Below are 15,619 nucleotides of genomic sequence, written 5' to 3'. Positions count from 1 at the left end.
ATCACACAGCACCTTGGTTTATTAAAAAAATAAATAAAAACAACCAAAAACCCCAGTGTCCCTTTGTGCTTGTGTTTTGTCCCTGGAAAGCCTTTAGCTTTTGGGCAATGTGTTTGTGTCTCACCACCAGAAAGGCCCAGGGACCAGTGGAAAGCTGGCCTCTCCTAGGAGCTGGGCTTCTCTGTCACTGGGAATGCTCAGGAGAGGCTGCAGGAAGGGTTTATCCATGATGGAGTAATGCCCAATATCTGGCTTGCCATCCCTCCAGAGATAGCTCCTGGTATGGCTGGACTGCAGCTCCCTGGGACGTGCCATGGGGCTGGATGCTGCTAGGATGTACTCGCTGTGTGTGTTGAGGTGGCTGGGGATAAGGACTTGGAAAATAGGGAATACTGATTTGCAGCAGCACAAGTGCTGCCTAGCTGGGTACAGGTGCTTCCTCCAGTTCCTGTGCTGCCTGCACTGGATCAACTGCCTGAGGGCTCCTGGGTACATCCAGCCGCAGCCAGAATCTTCCCAGGTAGGTTTTTAGTCTGGTTTGTTGGTTTGGGTTATTTTTAAGACTGTGGCAGAGGTCCTGTTTGGTGCCAGAAGTCTTTCCAGAGGTACCTGTCTTCACACCTCCCTTACACCTTACCACGAGCATGATGCAAGGTCTGACTTCTCACCTGCTCCAGCAACCCCCGGCCCTGGGGCTGGAGCAGCAGAGCTGTCTGCAGACCAGGGCCACCAGCTCACTTCTCCTTTCATTCACTTCTTCTTCATTCTCCTATATTATTCTACTTTATAGGAAGACAATTAACACCTCTCTGAGTTGCACTGAGGTGCATTCAAGGAGGAAGCCTCAAAATCAGTGGGAATCCTGGAAATACTTGCTACTACTGTTTTTTAAAAAATTTTAACATTGCTTCCTGTGCTGCAGTGAGAAGGTAGAGGTGAGTCTTTCTTGGCCAGGGAGGTGTGGCCAGGGAGGTGCAGTCAGGAAGGGGATGATCTTTGCCAGTGGCTCCAGCTGGGATGTGCTGCTTCTCCCACCCGGAGCCCCTGTAGCCAGGGCCCTTCTCCCTGCACTGCTTGGCAGGTTTTGGCATGACTCACCGGAGCCAGGGACAAGGTGGGGTGTTTTCTTCAAGGTCAGGATTTAGGTGGATTGGCAAAGGGTTGTGGGAATGCTTTTAAGATGCTGTGTTGCACGTTTGGAGTTTTTATCTGTTTTGTTTTGCTGCAAACAGTGTCAAGTTCTCCTGTCCTGCCTTGCCCCACGGATGAGCAAAGAAGAGTTTGGGCAGCTGGAGATGCATGCTTTTCCATTGTCTGCATCCCATCCTGGTCCTCTGCTCAGCATTTTTCCTCCCTTTCTCCCCACCCAGCCCCAAAACCACTCTTCAAGGAGGTCAATGGGCCTCCAATGCACCCCCATGTCCTCCCTCCTCATGGGGCACATGAGGGATGGGAATCAACACACACTTTAACATACTTGTTGCCACACTTGCAATATTAAAAAAAAAACAAAACCAGAATGAGAGTATTTTTGTAACACACAGAGAAATCTTTCAAGAATTGGAGTCCAGGGTTTGTGGAGAGAAGAATAATAAGCAGTAATTAAAGATGTACACACCTTGTCTCTTGGAATTGCAGGCACTTTTGCAATGGATGGTTGAGGTGCTGGCTGCAGGAGTTTAGGGTGTGCAGCTCAGCAGCTGCCTTGCATTTATGGTACTGTTATTATTTAATGTGCTTTAATTGCCTGAGCTCTGGCCCGTCAGTGCTGGGCTCACAACCTGCCCACTGCCCACTGCCCCTCCTGGCATCCCCTGCTGCAGATTAAAGTCCTTGTGCCACCAAGCTGAGCTAACAGGATTTAACACCAGGATTTGTGCTGCTGGCTCCCATCAGGACTGGTTATCTGCATGGGACAGGCCTGAGGGCAAACCATCCTGGCACTGCAGCAGTGCTTTCCTACCTGTGCTTCTGGGAAGTGAGGGGACAGCCACGTGCATGACCTGTTCTTCTGGCCTCTCCTCCACCACACTGCAGCCTCAGGTGCATTTCTAACTCCTCTGAAACATTTTGGGGGTGGTTTATTTTCAAGCTAGTGTCTGTATTTTTTATACCTCTTTCCTTTCCTCTAGACATGTCCGAATCATCTCATCCCTTCCTCAGTACTGACAGAAACATTCAGCTGAGAAAACACTGAAGCTGACAACTGCTGTGCTAAGAAGTAAAGTAAACCAGAAAGCAGTTACTACACTGAGAGCTTCCTCTTTAACCCAGCTTGGGGCACAGGGAAGAAGTGAGAGTCCTTGGTAATTAGATTCTCTCCCTCATCCTAATTGCATTAACAATAAGTCAGCACCAAAGATCTGTTTCTTTTTAAGTTTTCTTGACTTTAGCCTTTGTCTGAGAATCTTGGAACAACAGAGCTGCAGTAAATATGATTAACCTGTAGTTAGTGGCTGGGGTATTTTGGTTGTGCCCTGTGGATGCTCAGCCTGCTGTGGTGAACCACTGGGCTCTTGGAAAGCTGCCCCTGCCAAATCCAGGGAATGGTGCAGCCAGCATGGTGAGCTGCTCCCTCCTGATCAACATTGTTTAAGGCTTTATTTTAAGGGATAATTTGTCAGTTTGGTGGAAAAAGCTACCTTTTCCTCAGCAGGGCTTTTCCCCCCTATCTCTTTCCAGGGTTGCTAAAAGACCATGGAGTTTTATTTTGGCAGTGCCTCTTTCAATACCTTCTACTATTCCAGACTGCCAAATTCCTTTAAACTCTAATTAAAGCAGATGTATATTGTGTATTTTCTTCTTTAGAAAAAGAGGGGGTGTTTACTTAATATATAATTAGGTGCTGGGTCCATGGGCTGCACAGAGGCATGGAGAGAAACAGATGGGCAGGGAGGATGAAGACAAAACCTCTCATACCAATGTGGGATGTCCACTTTCCCTTAAATGAGGTCAGGATAGGTCTTGTTCAATTAGTGGTGAGCACTGAGGGCTTCTTGGTAACCTTCCACCAAAATTTTGTGCTGTTGAAAACTGGTGGTTGCACAAGAGGTGGGCGGCGATGCTCGGCATGCAGTGCCGCACCTCGGGACTCCTGTGAGCTCCTGACACATCACAGGTCCCCATTTATTAGAAAAAAACAGTGCTGATGGTTCAAAAATATTAATTGTTGGGGATCTCTGTAAATTCTAGATTGAAGGAGTCTGTCCTCCCTACTGATTAACTCAGGTCTGTGCTCTGCAAAGCTTTTGCTGCAAGAATTTCTACTGGGTATGAAGACAAGAAACAATGTGCTGATAATGCAGTGACCTTCAGCAGGAAAAAAAGCTCATGTCCCCAAAACACAACTACTCCTGGATGATATTAAATGGGAAACTTGTGGAGAAGGGACACTGCAGCATGCTGTCTCCATGAAAACAACAGTGAGACTGAAGCTGCTCAGTGATGGGGGATGAGCCAAGGGTGATACCAGCACTTGCTGGGACATCACTGTCCCATAGGGGCTGACCTGTCAGGCCAGAGCTGGCTGCAGGCCACAGGCTCCTCTGACAGCTCCAGGGATGAGCCAGGAGCCACCCAAGGAGCTGAGGTAGGAGCAGCTAAGACACGGGGACAGAGACAGGGAAGATGGGAGAGACAAGTTACATCCTTTAGTATTCAGACACTTGTCCCACCAACCTTGGTGTGTGCTCAGACAGCGCTGAGGCTACCCCGCTTGGCCAGGGGTGTTAGTGACCTTCAGCTGCACCGATTGCCCTCAGGTGGGCACTGCCCCTCTCCAGGTGTTCCTTGTTGTGCTGATTACCAGCCCTCACAAAAGCATGGCTAACAGCAGCTTTTGGGTTTGCTTTGGTGCTGTCTGGGTGTCTTTGGGGTCCTGCATGGGGTGGGCTCTCACCCCTGTCTGCTCTGCCCTGCTTGCACCCCAGCTGCCTTTGCTTCTTGGACTGGGCCTGGGAGGTGCTGTCTGCCGGATTCAATTTGTTTGGCTCAGAAAAGGATATTTGGGCTCAAACTCCCTCTGGGATTGTGTGAGGTTGGTGCTTAGATGTTCCAGATTATTGTGAGTATCCAGCAAGCTCTGGATGTGGGAAAGAAAAGCTGTGCTGCTTCCAGAGAAAAGAGAATGTGCTTACAGAGGACAGAAACCTTTTGAGGTGCTTTCAGTTGAATTTTCCTCGTGCACCATGCTGAGAGACAGGGGCACCCTCGTCTTTGTGACCACTGTGGATTTTTCCTGCTGGAAAGGACAGGACATCTGCCAGGGAGCTGCTCTCCATGGGGCAGGTGAGTGGTTCTTGTATCTGTTTCTCTTTAAAGCACTCCTGTCCTTAGATTCCAGCTCTGCAGATAGCTGTTATCTCTGGAGGATCTCCCTGTGCCCATGGAGTGGCATCTGCAATAGTTGTTTTATCACAGTCCTTCTCCCACGTTTGCAAGAGGGGAGAGCCCCGTGTGGGCTAGGCATTCAGTTTTTGGAAAGCCTCTCTGCTCACTGGCACCAAGGGCTCAGCTGAGCTCTTCATCTGGGCACGAGAAATACTTTGGGTGTGCAGGGTTGTGCTGTTCTGAATGCAGCTCTAGAGCTGCAGGAATGCTCTGTGCTGGGCTATTCATTGTGAGAAGATGTGTTGCTCTGTTTTTCTGGGTAGAAGCACTTTTTTCTTTCTTGTACCTGAAATTCTTGGCTTTGGGAAAGGCTGCTTCAGTGTTGTAGTGGGTGGAACATTTTAAAGTTTCTTTAAGTTTTAAATTCATTGCTGATTGCTGAATGTTGATAAGCTAAAAAGAAATTGCCAAACCATATTGCTTGGAGACATCAGTGTCTCTTGTGAGTGCTGAGAGGGAGGGAATGCTCAGCCTTTCTGATGTGCAGCTTTGTGCCATGCCTGGTGTTTCCCTCACTGGTGAGTCAGGGATGACACTACGGGTTAATTCCTCTTTGCCTTGGGGAAGTTGCAGAAGAAAATGTGGTGGCTGAAGACCAGGCTGTGTTAAACTGCTGGACTTTGCTGTCAAAATGGCCTCCCTGCACAGTTCTTGCAAGTGGCAGAATGGGGCTGGAGAGGGGTGGGCAGGAGGATTTGGAGCTGGGGTGTCCCCACAGGTGCTGCTGCCTGTGGTTGTGGTGGATGAAAGAAAAAGGAGGAGATGTTTGTCCTGCTATTCCCTTCACAGCCCCCTCCCCCCTGCAAAGACTGGTCTGGGGAACACCTTTTCATCCATTTTCCTTCCCACAGAAGTGCTGGGGAAGCTCATCCAAGGGTGTATCTGGGGTCTGCGTGGTGCAGAGCTCTACCCAGGTCTCTTGGGACACAAAGATCTGTCTCACGGTTCTTGCTGTAGGATCGTATCCCCTTGCACTTGAGGACACCACAGTCCTGTTCTATCTCCCTCCCAAACCACCTTCCTCCCCTCTGAAAGCCCCAGCAAAGGTCACCTTTGTGCATTGCTTGGCAAACCCACACCACAACTGGCTGGACTGGTTTGAAAATGCTTGTTTGAGGACTGCCTCTCCCTAGGAATGAGTCACTGCCCAGGCCAATGTGGCTGTGCACTGTTAGGTGTCCATCCCGCTATCCACCCTGCTGGCCCTGCCTGGATTCAGGCATCCTTATCCAGTGGGTGAAGTTGGTGGTGTTGCCTTGGAGGAATTTGAGGGAAATCTAGAAATTATTTTGGCCACTCCTTCCTCTGCCCTTCTATCTGTGGCACAGAGGACTAGGCTGTAGCTTCTGAGTCACAGCAGCAGCCAGGATGGCAAGATAAGGGCTTATCCATTAAAATACCATCCCTGACTCCTGTGGACCTGGAGCTGCACTCATCAGTTCTTGTTTGAGCGATTAAGGACTATGCCATTAGTCTGCTGCTTAATGAATATTGAAATGCTGTCTGGAAATGAAAAGGCATCTCTTTTTCTGCGGCACAAACAAAGTAGGGATGTTTTTCACTTAGAGGGATGATCCCTAAGTGTTGGGTGTTACCCCTCTGGAGCTGCAGTGATGCCCTCGTTTTTGAGCTGAAGGAAGAAGTGGGAATCTTGTGGCTGGTAATAGCCAGGCCATTATTTTAAGGATAAAAATGTTTAATGTACAATAACGAGTCACATAATGAATGTCCAAATGAGTGATGTTTTCTTCAGTTTTACATTCCCAGAGGAGCAGAAAGTATTGGTCACTTTGACATGAGAAGTAGTCAGGCAATTACATTGGCATGCTCTGAAAAGAGGGGGTTTTATTTCATAACCATTTAATAACAAGAAACTTGAGGAAAGGCCCAGAACACTCTGTGCTTCCTGGTCACTGCTTTGAATTCAATTTGCCTCTGATCCAAGTTAAAAAGGGATGTGAGTTTTGGGGCTGTCAAGCTAGTTTTGGGTTTTTGAAAGTGAGGAGCCAGGAAGGAGAGAGCAGGAAGGCATCTCTAAAGGGTTTCTTCTTTCCATAGCCAAGTGAGAATTAGTGAGTCCTGGTTACCCTTTGTAGTGAGGGGTGGTGGTGGGTGCCACCAGCCAGGAGCAAAGCTGGGCTTGCTCTGGGTGGGACATGTGCTTGCCATGTGCTCAGGGATGTGCAGGGTTGGGTGCTGGTCTGCTCTGACCTCACTGCCATGTTACCAGAACACTATGTGGCTTCAAGGGGTTTGCCCAGAAGATTTTAGTACCCTCTTTTTTAATTTTCTTTCTTTTTTTTTAAAGCTTTTTCATAAGTGAGTTAATGAGAGAAGTTGTACAAAATACTTTGACACTTAAGACTCATTTTCTTCTCTCACTGAAATTTTAGGGAAAATGGTACCCTTGTCATTTTAGCTGGGTAGAACCACCTAAATATTTGTCATGGTTCAGAAAGCAACAAGACGTGGGTAATTTCAGAGAATCTGGAAAATCAGTCTCATGCATGCCAAGTGCAGGAGAAGACTCAAATGTTGCCTTAGAAAGCAGAGTTTTAGTGTTCAGAAGAGGAAAAAAATTCCGGGTTTTATCTATTTTACTGAAGGCTAAAATGAATTCTTATGTATATTTTATAAGAATATTTGTTTTGTGTTTAGCCCAGCATTAAGGATACTTTTTTTTTCTTAATAAGCTCACACTGGAGCTCCCGTCACCGTAGCCCGAAGGATGTGTTTAGTGAAGATGAAAAATGAACATATTATTTACCTATCAATAGCAGGCCAGGCCGATCAATGCCGACCAGCACTGCCCAGCGTGCCGGCAGGAGGGCTGTCCTGTCTCAGCAGTGCTGGGACTTCATCTCTAATATGGAGCTTTCAACCACGGGGTGACAAAATGCCTCTCTGACAGCCAAGCCATTAATTACCATCATCTGAGCTTAATTCATTCATCCCTTTCCCTCTCATGCAGAGGGACAGGGAGGGCCGAGGGCACTTGGGGAAACATAGGCATGATTCCATATTCGTTATGCGGCGAGCGCTGCCTGCGACTCTGTTGGTTGCAGTGGCTTTAATTGAATTGGCTTGCCAATAAAGCTGTTGTCATTCAGTAAGTGAATTTGTTGTACTACTCGCACCACAGCTGCTGCATACAACCAGGCATTTCCTGAAGGCAAGCCAACCTTGTGCTACCCTGGCTGGAGGGGTTTTTTTTGCCTCCCCCCAAAACTCATCCATAGTGCATTCTAAAATATCCTTTAGGTGTCGTTTCCCACCTGGCAGCAACAGGGCATCACCTGCCTGAGCCCCTCTTGCAAGAGCATGTCCCAAGCCCAAAAAAGGGTGGCTGTGAATGGGGTGCTGGTTATCCATCAGGGTCTGGGGCTGGCTGGTCAGACCATGTGTTTTTCCAATTAACAGGCTTTGACCTCCGTTACCCTGGGCCGGTGCTGATAGAGCATCATTGTTCCTTGCAGGAAAAGTAAATACAGAATATGACAGACAATATATTTTGTTAGTCAGGAGCTTAGAGTCCCATTAAGAAGTCTGGCAATATTGATAAAATAAAGCAACATTAGGAGAGGCATTTATTATGGTGTATGTAGGCTGTTGGGCCAAAAAACACTCCAACTTTCTGCAGTTTATAAAGCATTAGGGAAGGAGAGGGGGTGGACTGCTTGATTTATGGTGGCTGTAAGTGATACTGAGATGAAGTAAAACATCCAGAGGTCTGAGAGAGTGTTACTTTTGTGTTTTAATGCGTGGTGTGAGTGTGCACACAGAGGTCCACAAGGCAGTTCATGGTGGTTGAGGACCAGCTCTCCCTGCACAAGCACCTCATCCTGCTCATGGGGACTGAGATGCAGCCCCACATCTCAGCTACCTCTGCCCCTCTTCTCTGCTGGATCAGAGCAAAACCCTGAATTTTTCACCCCGCAAGAAGAGGGGGAACAGATCTGGGTCTGTTTGTTATGCCTGGGTCCCAACTCCAATTGGGATGAATTAATTTTTTTTTTTTGGTGCTGTGCTCGGCCTGGGTAATTACCCCAAGAGAGGTTTTCTTCAGATGTTTTTTTTTGTTTTGTTTTTTAATAACAGCCTCATAAAACTTCACATTGAAATCCAAATTAATTCAATAGGATTTATGTTTATTGTACATTATTTTTTGCACATCCAAAATATGGGTAGGTGAAGTTTTTCCAGCCCTCTGCTGAAACTGGATCATGCTCACCTGTATGCAGGAGCTGAAATGATATTTTGAGTGTTGATCTCACTTGTGGTAAACCCTAAATTTGAAGAGGGAATCTGCATGTTAGATGGTAAAACTTAGTACATGAATACCAATTTCTAGACAGCCAATAAAAACCCTAAATTTTGCCCCATATAGGCCCATGTTATTTGAGTTGTAACTCATGAAGAGAAGCTTAAAAATTGCTTGATAATAGTAGAGTTTTGACTTCAGTGCCAATTAAGGTGGCTGGTAATGGGGATATGTTGCCTTCAGTGCTGGGAGCCTGCTTGTACAAATCCATGGAAATGGTTTTGGCAAAGGCTGTGGTGTTTGTTTCCAGCTGAGGAAAAGCCACTTTTCCTGGTGCTTTGGGAAGAAAAATATATCAAGCATAAAGCTTGAGGACCTTCAAGTAGGTGACCTGCCTCCTCTTTGTGGGGCACCAACTCTAGGAGTAGGAATATTCTGGGAATGTCCCACTGAGGCCTATAAGAACACGACCTTCTTCCCCCTCACTGTTTCTTAGGATTTTTCCTAGAAATCAGGGTGCTGGCCTACAACTCTAGGAAATAACTATGTGGTCAACAGAGAACCATCGGCCACAATGTCTGGTATTAGGCAACACATCTGGAGTTGTGGGGCGCTGAGGGAGTATCTGAGGGTAAAGCCTGGGGGTTTAGGGCTGGAATCCACAGCAGCCACCTCCCCTGATGATTTAGGGTGGTGCTGGGTTCCAGCGGGTCTGTCTGGCAAATTTTCCTGCTGCACCAAACCTCGTGAATTTGGGTGTCTGTGGCCTAGGACAGCCCCTTGGGTTGGAGCACTGGTCTGCTGGAGCTTCAGGTCACCAGTGGCCAAGAGGGTGAGAAAATCTTAATGGTGAGCCTAAACCTGTGGTTGGGGTTACTCCAAATAACCCAGTTTGCTGTGAACACTCCCCTTGGAGCAGCAATGCTCCCTAAGTGGCTGTGTCAGTCAATTATAGACTTAAGGTGGCCAACAATGTCTTCTCCTATCATCTCTTCCCACCACTCCCCAAGCCTCTGCCAGAGAGGACAAGCCCAGCGGCAGCAAGCATACATCAGCCCTGGGATGTTATGGCAAGGAGCCAAGACAAAAGTTCTGGATAACTTCATCTTGTCTTTTCCTTTTCTTGGGTATAATATTAATGTATGTGGAATGCAACCGTGCTACTATTTAAAAAAAACAAAACACCAAGCTGACAAGAGCTTTTGTATGTCTGTATCCCCCATGCTATTAGAAATAAATTTTCATTAGTAGGAACCATGTACTTCTCAATTAGTATCTAATCAAGTAGGCTCTTCTTTATTTAGAAGGTTTATATTTCTCTTATTTTTTCTGTGGCCATCACATTCACAGTATAAGAAAATTGTGCAGGCATGCTGACCTTTCTTTAGAATGAGATTTCTGTACGGAGAAAACAAAGCCTAATTTTTCAGAGATTGAATTAATGATTGGGAGAGCAATGACTTGGAGAAGGAGGACTTGAGTGAAAGGAAACTGCTCACTGAAACCAGACCCTGGAAATGCCATAAATTTAGGCTTGTAGCAGGCCAGTGCTTGTTTTTCTTTCTCTATGCCAAGCACTGCTTTTGCCTTTAAATGTAGTTGGGTTGAGAAAGAAAAAAGTCCATCTGGAAGAATCTTGGGAAGGGAAGAGGAATTTGGTGAATGTGCAGATAACAAAACCTGGTTATAACTATCTGAATGGTTCTCATTGAAGTAACTTTCACAGCATTGTGAAATGGTTTGGATTGGAAAGGACCTTAAAGACCATCTAGTTCCAACCCCCCAACATATAGCTCTTTGACAGCACAAGCTTGAAAACCTCATGTGCCAAGTTTGCTTCAAAGTAATCTATGCAAAAAAAGTACAATCTGTGCGTGTGTGTGAGCTTTGGAGCTGGGGAAAAAACCCAGGGAATTCCTTTAAGGCTCATGAACACCCAGTCTGTAAAAGTTAACTCATGTCTCGCCCAACTTATGATACAGGGTGCTGGTGGGACATGCCTCCTGGTGCCAGCTAGTCTTCGTGTCTCTGCGAGCCACAGGAGGGCCTGGATCCTCTATACCCAGCCCTTTGCTGGCTGTCGAAGGTGTAATTAACTGCGTGGGTGGCAGAATGGCCCAGGGCTCCCTGTTTGCATTTTGTGCAACTGGAACACATCCTCCTTGTTCGGGTAAGGTGGCAAATAAAACCCGAGCAGGGCAGCGCTGGGTGTTGGTGAGGAGTTGTGTAATAGCATGAGAATGGGTTTTATGACAGTATATCACTTGCTGAGACTGCAGGGCTGGTGCAAATTGTGCATTAGGAGAAGGCTTTTGTGCAGCTCCATGGCTTTTCTGGGAAGTTTATGGCTTGCCGAGCAATCGTGTGCTGTGTGAAAGCTGGGAGGTACGAGGCTTCACGAGGCCGTGTTGCCAAGTGTCGCAATGCACGCGGAGGTACCTGCAGCTGGAGCTATGGAGCGAGATCCCAGGGCTGCTCTAACCCTTACCCTGCCCTGGCGTTTCTTTGCCTGGGTACTTTCTATGCCTCCTGCACCTGGACTTGGTCTCTCACACCAGCACCAAGTTAGGTGTGTGTGCACTCTCACTGTGCGCCAAATCACACAACCTCTGCATCCGGGATGAGTTCTTGAGCCTTTTTTCTCACCTTGGGGTGTGGCTGTAAGAGGGTTTGGCTGTTTCAGGGGTCTCGAGTGTTGCAACTCTGTGTGTGTTGCAAGGTAGAGCCGAGGGGCTCCCTGCTGTGCTTCCAAGGAGCTGGGATTAGACCTTCCTTGAGCTGCCTGTGTGACCCAGAATGTAGCCTGAGCTTTAGTGGTCCAAAGCTTTGGCTCTGAAGGGTGAAGCTGAAAGCCAGGTACAGGTGGGAAGGGATCAGTTGACTCCAAGACTCTACTCCCCAAGAAGTCCATGTTCTTTGCAGCATCTCCATGGATTTGATGATTTCAAGTCTCTCTCTGTGTGCAAAGTTTTATCTGCTGTCCTTGGATTGTCTCTCACGGGTAACTCCCCTTTGTCCTGTGCAGTGCAAGGAGCCTCTCCCTGTACGTCAGCAGGCAGAAATTACCAGAGATTGCTTTGTGCATGGCAGAAGACATTGAGTTCCACAGCTGGGGCCTGAGAGGACATCTGGCATTCACCCCAGCAGTAATCTGAGCTTGATGTCCCCACAGTTCAGTCTGGGACAACCCCTTTTGGAGTTGATGTTTGCCTTTCTCCAAGAGGTTTTTTTTGGGTGGACTTGAAGGTCTGATGGGAGCCTTCTCATAGCTGTGCCTTGTGAAAGTATCTCTCTGTTTGTATTTGTTTAAAGATGGTGCACTGAGGTCAAAAACCCCATGATGTCGAGAAAAACCTTTCTGTTGGCTTTATTGGGTGTTGCTCCACCTCTGAAATGAAATCAGAACCTGCAAAAATGTGCAGGTGAGATGCAGAAAGCCTTAAATTAGCTCTGAACAAAAAAGGAGGGGAGAAAAATAACAGCCCCAAACCAATAAAATGTGACACAGGTGCCTTTCCGAAACTTTCTCTTCTGTTTATTTTGAAGTACTGTTTAAATGGTGTTTCAGTATTACTGGACTTTTCATAGAGGCAACACTTGCTCTGAACAATTAATTTCCAGGTGATCCACTTTGTGCTCACCAGGAAGGGAGCATATCCCCTTTAAAGCAGCTGTCCTGAGAGAAATTCACAATGATGGGAAATACTCTGGAGCTGAGAGTAGGACAGATCACTATACTTTACTGCAAACCTCTGCACAAGCTGGATGTTGCCTTTCCTCGTCCAGCTCTTCCCAGCAGCTGGAATTCCTAATATACAGATGCTTGGCTAGGGCTAGATTGGTGTGCAGTGGAGTTACTGAAGCTGAGAGAGATGCTCTGGATTTATTGTGAAATGATGAAAATCCAGCCATAGGCCTGAGAATGTTCTTCAAGACACAGAAATTGTCAACAATTGTTGTTGTCCTGTTGCTATGGAGGAAAGCAGAGTATGAGAGGGGAGGAATGAGAATTGCTCCATGGTCCTCCCTGGAGCCTGAACAGCCCAAATCTGATTGAGCCCCACTTGCACTCAGCCGACTCCCTCCCATTGCTGCCGGGCTGAGCAAGTGCGGACAAACCCTGCCCAGAGCTGCTGCCAAGCTTCTCCAGCTCTTCCCACCAGTTTGCCCAAGTGCTCAGGTGATAAGATTTGTCCTGCCCTGTTTTTGCAAAGGGATTTGGCAATTGCAAAACATGTCACATTATTGACTGGAAGTTGTTACCATCTGGTGGCTGTTTCGATGGCCTGGTACTAATGAGTGGGTAATCTCAATCAAGTTCCTAGGGGACAGCTGTCCCCTCTCACTTTCTTCCTCACAATCAGTGTCATCATCATTGCACTGGGAACTAATTGGAATTCCCAGTTACAAGTGGCCGTGGAAGCACTTTCCACAAGAAATGGGGCAATAGGGGAGAAAAGTGCCTTTCCAGCAGCTGCGTTGTGTTTTATGTGCAGAAAGGATCTGGGGTTTTTTGGCCATGTTGTACAAGCCTTAAACACTCTCTAAAGAGGGAATCAAAGGACATGAGCTACAGTAGATGAAGTAAGAGGAATAAAAACACACTGCTATCCCTTTGGCTGATTTCCTAACCCTCCCACCAGTCAATAGGTGCCTGCTCCAAAGTGCCCTGTCTTGTAAATGCATGCCCAGAAAATGCAGCTCAAAAAAAAAATAGTCTAGTTCATATTCAGAGTTAGGATCAGGTGGAATCGTTTGTGGTTCTCACTGGTTTGATGATATTCAAAATGTAACTCAAAATCATGCAAAGTTGGCTTCTGTGCTTGGAGCTGTGGAGGTGGGCAGATAGGTGCTGCAGGGGATGTTCCTATGGAAGGGAGAGGGCTGGAAATTATGTGGGATAGTAAATGCAGCTCAGATGTAGCCTGACAAGTATCATGGTCTTCTGCCTCAGAAGTGACCTTTCACTGCTGCTCTAACACTCCTTGTTCTGCATTTCCTCTCTGGTCTCTTGCTCTCTGTTCATGGTATCATCATGACCCTACACAAACCCTCAGTTTTGGTGGAGGTGTCTCATACTTGCACAGAAGTGTCTTCTACTCGCATGAAGGTGTCCAAAGGACTTGTTTTCTGAAAGCCAAGGCACACTCAGTGCAGAGGTTATTAAAGCTTGTAAAAGGGAAGCACATCCTGTGCCATGGTGGGGTAGAGCATCCCTGGAGACCTCAACTTCTAAGACTGTGTTTGGGGTCAGCCCCTTTTGTTGTACCATGTCTCCTGTCTGAGGCCTTAAGCAGTCTGGCTTGGACTTCCTCACTGGCGAGTCACCCGTGATTGCAGGTGGTTATTCACTCATGAGTGTGGTTCCTCCTATCACCCTCCTTATCTCAGCTGTCTGCACTGACTTCAGGCCACTCTTAAATCTGAAGAGCGGTGGTGGTGGTGTGGTGTGAGCTTGGTTTGAGCTCAAGACAGCGAGGAGCAATGTCTCAGCCTGTTAGAAACTACTTGTGGTAGCTGGATATTGGTGCATGCCATGGGCTTCCATTGCTTGAGTGCAAAATACAACTTTAAATACAATAAAACCCGTGCAAAGACTTGCTGGGGGGGGCGGGGGGGAAATTGAAGGCATTATTTTGTTCAGTTGGGGAGCAGGTTGGAGAGTTTAGAGGCCAAAGAAGAAGGTAGGCTTCATGCTCATGATGGACCATATGTTCTGTTAGCACGCTGGCTCGATTCATCAGGAGCCCTGCAGAAGCGCCCGGCTTGGCCACAGATGTGAGCGTGGAGCAGCAGCACTGAATCACCTGTCATCCCGTACGGCTGGGGTGAAAGGGGAAACTATTTACATAAATTATTGGAGAGCAGTAAATATTATTTCATGATATCACATCAAGATTAACTTAATCAAACCTGATATTAAGAGGAAGGATGATTTGCTTTTATCCAAAGATACAATTAAAGAAGGTGCTTGAGGGTAAAGGAGAGTGCCTGCTTAAGAAGATGTTTATCACACAATGGGTGATAATGGGTTGGGAAGCTTATAACCGAGATCTTAACTCCTTTGTGGATTTTGTAGCTACAACTCTCCTAATTTTAGCAGCTGTTGCAGCCTCAGGAAGGAGAACATGAATGAAATGTAGTTGTGGGGTTTTCTTGTGGGCTTTGGCTGGAAGGGAGAGATATCTTAATATTTTAAATGCCTATTTCTCATTTCAAAGGTTTCAGCTGGGAGATTGTCTTGGCAAATATTATCCAAATTAAAGGCAAAACATTTAACTCTTCTCAGCTAGACTGGGAATTTGCCTGGCCTCAGCTGTACTGTGGTTCGAGGTGTTGTTTTTGTGTTGCCTGGATTCTGTAGAGGGTTAAAGACATTGCAGCCTCCCCTTCTCACTGCTGCTTTTCTCTTGGTGAGTAGACCCATGTCTGCTGAATAAAGTAATGGAATCATAGAATATCCTGAGTTGGAATGTCATTTGTTTGCTAGGAGCAGGTTCATCTTCTAGAACCCTGGAAGCCAATGCCTTGAGTTTCCCAATGTGTCCATAGTATATGAATAATGTGTAGCTTATTCTAGTGGTTTAAGTGGGAGCTCAGTGTGTATTAGTTGTCTGAGAGAACAGAGCCCATGCGAGTTTATTGCCTTCAGAGTTGGCTGCAAGGGGATTACTCTTACACCACTTCTTAAACTTTTTTGGGTTTTTTTCAGAATATTTAGAGAAAAGCCAAAGTTGACCCATTTGGGCAGTTCCTACTTGAATCCCTGCTCCCTTTCTATTTGAGGAAGGCTGAGATTTCCATCATTCTTATACTTTTTAACCAAAACCCAAAGTATCAGTTAGGGGTGATAGCTTGAATTGGAAAATCTTGGACAAGCCTGAACTGTGTCTCCTCTTTGTGTGAAGTGCATCGTCTTTGATCCCAGACAGTGCCAACACCAGCTGGAGGAGCTGGGAAAGGCTCAAG

General features: G+C 46.8%; 1 long non-coding RNA gene across 1 annotated transcript in view; it reads left to right on the top strand.

Moving 5' to 3' along the window:
- The first annotated feature begins 704 nt into the window (after positions 1 to 704).
- The window catches only part of LOC146767998 (uncharacterized), an 83,972-nt gene continuing 69,057 nt past the window's right edge, over positions 705 to 15,619 (top strand). Inside the window, exon 1 of the long non-coding RNA XR_014953951.1 lies at positions 705 to 4,287. This is a non-coding gene — a long non-coding RNA (uncharacterized LOC146767998). The remainder of the gene's footprint in view (positions 4,288 to 15,619) is intronic.

The sequence above is a fragment of the Lonchura striata genome, chromosome 3, assembly GCF_050655825.1.
Source record: "Lonchura striata isolate lonStrDom1 chromosome 3, ASM5065582v1, whole genome shotgun sequence".
Classification (NCBI taxonomy): Eukaryota; Metazoa; Chordata; class Aves; order Passeriformes; family Estrildidae; genus Lonchura; species Lonchura striata.
Note: the sequence above shows the minus strand (reverse complement) of the source record. Positions and strands in the feature narration are given on the sequence as shown.